Genomic DNA, 6,000 nt, shown 5'->3' on the forward strand with positions numbered 1-6,000 from the left:
GTTTTTTCTAAAGAAGCGTCTCATTGTCTTCTGTGTTCCTCAAGCCAAAAGCAATTTTCTCCAACATTCTTCCTACCACCGCCTGCATGGGTTGTGGTAGAAGTCTATATATTTGTAAGGTTCTATTCAGAGATATTTTCAGCACACCAGAAAATGAAAAACATTTTAACAGAGGAGGGAAAAATTAGCAACATATTAACTAAAACTGACTTACAATTTTAAGCCATCAGCAACAACTGGTACAGTTAGTACAAAAAACTTTTCCAGTTCAGGTTTGCTTTTGCTCTATAAGTCATTCTTACATAGTCAGTGTGACCTGAATTATGCTTTCCCGATGCTTCCTTTATACAGGAGTATTTTTCCTCTTCAATCTTTCCAACCCCCTGTTTTCCACTGATGTTATGATGACATTATTTTTCATACCACTTTCCTTTCCATGATGACTTTTTTTTCAACATGGAGACTTCTGTACATGTTAATATCAGTGATTTTCATGCTTCTCATCCTTGATCAGGATTTCCTACAGCAAACTGCACTTCCAAAAGATGGGCTTTCTGCAGAATGTCTCAGTTAGCCTCCTCCCTCCAGCCCATGCAGTCTGAGGAGATTTCTTTCTTGCTTACATTAGCCACCCTTTGAAGACCTCCTTCTTGTGCGTTAGACAGGTTCTAATAGAACCTTTAAGAAAGAATTCTTTAAGCAATGTTAAGCAAGCCAATACTAAACCTTACAGGGAACTCTCCAAGCTAGGTGAAAAGTAAATTATCTCACTTTACATTGTCATCTCTTTATTTTTTAAGCCAATCTCAAGATAACTGGAAAAAAAATATTCATGCAACTTTAAAACTTACCACGTTTACAGGAATTCTTCTTCAAGGGGCTATCTACACAGAGACATCCAGGAAAACTAGACTAATCCAGTGAAGCTGGTAATTTAAAGTGCATTTTCTAAAAAACATTAAGCCAGTTAAGTAGAAATCCCCACTGAGAATTAAGATGACCCTGACCTGATTTCACTCACTTCACCTCTACAGATGACGATACTCATAATTTCCATGTAAATTAGCTAATACATTAAAAATCACTTCGTATTAACTTTCCAGCATATCCTTCTGTAACAAAGTCCTCAAGTATTACCATTAGAGTTCAAAAGGTTTCAGGAGCTTCTGAGTAAGTATTTGAGTACCTAGCAACTGTGTCAATGAAGAGAAACTGTAACAGACTATATTTATTTAAAAGAGTCCTTAAACCCTGTCATCTGTGATGCTGATTGTATATACTTCCAACTTATTTCAGCAGATCAGAAGCCCATTTGTCACATGAGCTAATTGCACAGAATGAAGGCAGTAGGAAGACAGGTCCAACAGGAAGACTGCAAGTTGTAAGCTGCCGAAACAGATCATTTCATCTCCAACCCACTCACTGCCCAAGTCACGAGGATCATTGGAAAAGCAACAGCAGAGAGGGATTTTTGTACAGAATCATTAGTTGTTCCAATAGACCAGATATATAGTCTGTAAAGCCTTTCTGCACTGTCTCCCATATATCTATAGTCCACTTGGTAATGCACTGTGCCTGTATGTTTTCTGTAGGAAGGCATCAGACCAGTCCAGCTTCTCATCAGTGTAAATCCATGTATAGCTTTTTGCTCCTGCTGTCCCATATCCCTGACATTTGGATATCTGACTTTTCCCCAGATTTACCTTTTAAGAGTTTTTTGCTTTATTTTCACCATCTCTTACCACCTTGTTGTGAACTTGCATACCAAGTCACCTATATATCAACAGTGTGTACAGAAAGAATTGGGACAATATTCAAGTTCTGGAGGTTTTGGAGGTGGCAGATCTATGTGTGCTTCTGTAAAATGGAAGTTTTTTTCTTGCTGTCCTCAGCCTCATTCATTGCCCACAGTAAATCACTCCGGTAGACTCAGGAACCCTTACATCTGACTTGATAATATAAAGATTTTCACCCTCTTACACTGTGTGTATTTCTAATGGCTAAGGAAGATGAGAAAATACTTTGGTCATGCTGCCTTTCATGATTTATGAGCTAATGCTGGTGTGTGCTGTGATCATTCTGGATCAGTTTTAGGATATGCTGTTCTTAAGTGAAATAAGTGAATTTGAGCAGAACATATGCCTGTTTCTAAAGACACTGCCATGTTTTGAGATGTATTTTACGTGGAAGGAGATTGGGAAGTGTTTGCTTTTTAATGAAGCAAAGGAAATAATCTCAGAAAAAACATTTGTTTCCTTGTGTCTATGTGTTCTGTACAAATTAAAATATATGCATATTCATACGCACTGATACGCATCCAATTCAAACCAGACGAAGATCTGGTGTCACCCATTTTCCCCTTCTTTAGTTCTTGCCTTCTTCTAGGAAAAAGGAGTAATAGGAGTAGTTGTCCCTGCTGTTGCTGCATCTTCCCAAGCTCCTTCCCAAGTCAGGGTGAAGGGGTTGTATGGCTGGGGTCACCAAAGCGGGATGCTCATGGGACAAGCCTAGAGAAACCTGAAATAAACATGAGCCGGCAGCAATTTGCACCAAATCTGAGTGGAATGGAAATATCCTTCTGCAAAATGTCCAGTTCTTGTTCCAACCAACAGGCCTGCAGGAAAGGGGGGACATTTCTGGTATGGAATGGGTAAGCTGCTCTCTGGACACTCCTCTAGTCTCTACAAACAGCTGAACTATTTTCAGTCCAGTTTTGAAAAGTAAAGCAGAGCACCCCTGAGAAAAAAGCAAGCACAGTCTGTTTCACAATGGCTCTCTGGGATTACAATAGAGACCATGGTGCTACCCATTGAAGTATTTCACATCAACATGAGGAAGAACTTCTTTCTGTTGAGGGTGGCAGAGCACTGGCACAGGCTGGCCAGGAGGGTTGTGGAGTCTCCCTCTCTGGAGTCATTCAAACCCACCTGGACGCGTTCCCTGTGTAACCTGCTTTAGGTGGCCCTGCCTTGGCAGGAGGTTGGACCTGGTGATTTCCAGAGGTCCCTTCCCACTCCAGCCATCCTGTGACTCTGTGACTTATATAATGTGATGTCTCACAGAGTCACATACCAAGATTTTGAACAATTTCATGTGGGAAAAGACTATATTATGTGGTTTATGCATGTTTTGCATTTTTTACTGCAAACATAACATGGAGCCTCAGTTCAGCTGTGATTTCTGCTACATGCACCAGGCATTTTGTTCTTGAATCTTTCTCCCTGTTTTTGTAAAAATTGACCTTCAGCCTCCTATTCCTTTGTTGGGAACTGTTGTCTTTCCTCTTTACACTGAGTAGTTGCAATTTTTCAGTCCATGCCTCTGAAAGCTTCTTGAATGTCAGAAATAATTTCTGTTCACCAATTTTTTTTGGGGGGGGACTGAGGAGACATTAACATACATCACTTACATTAACATACTGTCATTTTCTTCTAACACTGACCTGAAGAAAAATGATTCCCACCCATAAGTGGTTAAATGTATGCAATTATAGTGGTACTCTGATTCCCAATTCCAGGTAGAAAGAGCAAGCTCAGAAGAATTCAAACCTATGGAATCGATGTTTTGCTCTGTAAATAGAGCAAACATCAAGATCGCCTCCAGAGCTTGAAGATGGAGGCAGAACCCTGCCACACAATGGGGGTAACTTGGTAGACCAAATAATGGAAGCCCTGTGTCTGCATGAATGACAGCAGGACTAAAACCCTCCTGTCTCGAAGCAGCTGCAATTCTAGTCTTACAGCAAACTATTAGCATGCACCAAGACTTCCTGATAGCAGGTGCAAGTGCTTCCATTGAGATAATCACTTTCACAAGAATAGTTTGCTTGAGGGAGTGGGTGGAAGATTAGCACTTTTTGCGGTTAACAGTTAAAGTGTCAAATTGTGTTCTCAAGCCTGACCCGAAAGCTGGTTAAAAGCGCAAGTGTGTTTGTGTTTAGAAGTGACTTATTTCAATGTCCCAATACAATTCCAGAGGAAAAAAGGTAGGGTCCACAGGAAACCATAGCATGACAGAAGCAGTGGGTAAAACAGACAATTTTGGCTAGAGCTTTATATTATTTGAGTGAGTCGAGGGAATTCGCCAAAACCAGCAAGGAAGTATGCATTAGTAAGTGTTAAATGTACCAGGGGATTTACACGCATAACATTCTTCATCAGAAAACAGCAATAAATATCAGCTTGTAGCCTGTAAAACTAAGAATGCTGAATTAATAAGATCAATGCACTCAGATACATTAATATAAATACAAAATAACAATTACTCATGTCTGGGGCTCAGAAGTAAGACAGCACCATGTAAGAATGATGAAGAACATTTATATTTATTAGTAACAGAGGAGGATGCTGCATAAATTCAGATCAGTCCCCTAGGAGTAAGCATATTCAACTTGGCAGGCCAAAACCACTTGTACATAACAATTCTAAGAGACTTGGCTGAAGAGACCTCTGGCCTGCTGTGATGGTCTTGGATGTATCTTGGAAATGCAGGGGAACACTGAAAGACTAGAACAGTGTCAGTATGAAGCGAATGAGATGAACAGGGGAGCTCTGCTGACGAGCCTGGTGCTCCTTCTGGGCAAGAAGAATGTGAAAGCCAGGAAGGGATCCCATTCATAAAATAACTGAAGAATAAGGATATAAATAAGGCTACACCACATAATTCTATGGAATATAAATCTTGTTAAACAGGGCATGCTAAAGAAGACAAATGCAAACTTGCATATTTAGGAAAAAGAATGGGAGCCAAACCTACAAACTGATGCTTGCGTTTTGAACAGTGGTGTGTCTAAAAGGAGGGGGGCGGGTCACAGTGACAAGAATCACCATCTAAACTCCTAGTGTAATGCTCTGGAAAAAAACAAATAACTGTTTAAACTGGGGACTATTAAGCGGGATTAAATCTAGATTTTCAAAGGTTTTTGAAGTAGCAGTACTACTACTGGAATATTCTATACAGTCGTTTGCATGTATTTTCTAAAGGGTGTTTAAAAGTTCAGTGGCATAGAGAAAAGAAGTAGCAAAATTCCTTCTAGTTTGGAGAAAACTGTCTTACAGAGAAAGACAAAAGGAGCTCTGCCTGTTTCATATACCAAAGGAAGGGTGAGTTTATTACAATGCAGGAATATGCTTACAATATAAATCATGAAGTATAAGAGAATTCTTTAATTTCCTGGAGGAAGGAATGATGAGAAGCAATGCAGGAAGGTGAAGCCCTTTTCTGAGGGAAAGATAACATGTGTTCTTAGCAGTGAGGTGATATCTCCTGCTGCAGGCTGGGCTGAATGCTCTAGCTTCTGAACCTTTCAGATAAAGCCTACATGGTCTTCTAGAAGATACTCTTTAGCCAAATTAAAAGGTGACTGAGTAAGATGCTACAATCTGTGATAAATGGAAAGGTAAGGAGACAATTTAATGGTCTGTTTGGTCCTTAAACTCCACATATCTAAACTGCTGTTACTTATCATCATTAGAAGGTATGCGGGTCTCCGTGGATTTTCATCAAAGTAACTAAGAATGTTGTTAGGGCCAAAGACCGTTCCTTGCTCCACACAAGGATGCCATAAAGCTACAGGCGTCTCAGATTATTTCATTAAGAAGAAATAACTCTTGTAGCCCTTGTGCTCACTGAACTTACAGGCTTTTGTATTAAAGCACTGAAAAATGAAGAGGCTGTTGGCTTTGGATAAAGATGATGACTTCAAGAAGGCTTCACAGCCCATTGTCTGTGTAAGTTTTTGACTCTCTTAGTATTAAAATTTAAAAAAAAAATAGAAGTTCAACATGTGCATTTTCCCTAATAATATATGATAGCAAATACAGAAACAGTGAATATCAGTTTTCATTGTAAAAGAAAATTGTAAGCTGCTAATGTATTGGTAGAAGACAGTAAAATACTATAGCTAATCAGCATAATACTAAGAAAATCCTACAAAGGTCACTAGGAGCCATCAGTAAGTTATTCAGTCTATGCTCCTTGTGGTATGCAGAATATTCCTGC

Source organism: Nestor notabilis, unplaced genomic scaffold (assembly GCF_000696875.1).
Source record: "Nestor notabilis isolate BGI_N333 unplaced genomic scaffold, ASM69687v1 scaffold15360, whole genome shotgun sequence".
NCBI lineage: Eukaryota > Metazoa > Chordata > Aves > Psittaciformes > Psittacidae > Nestor > Nestor notabilis.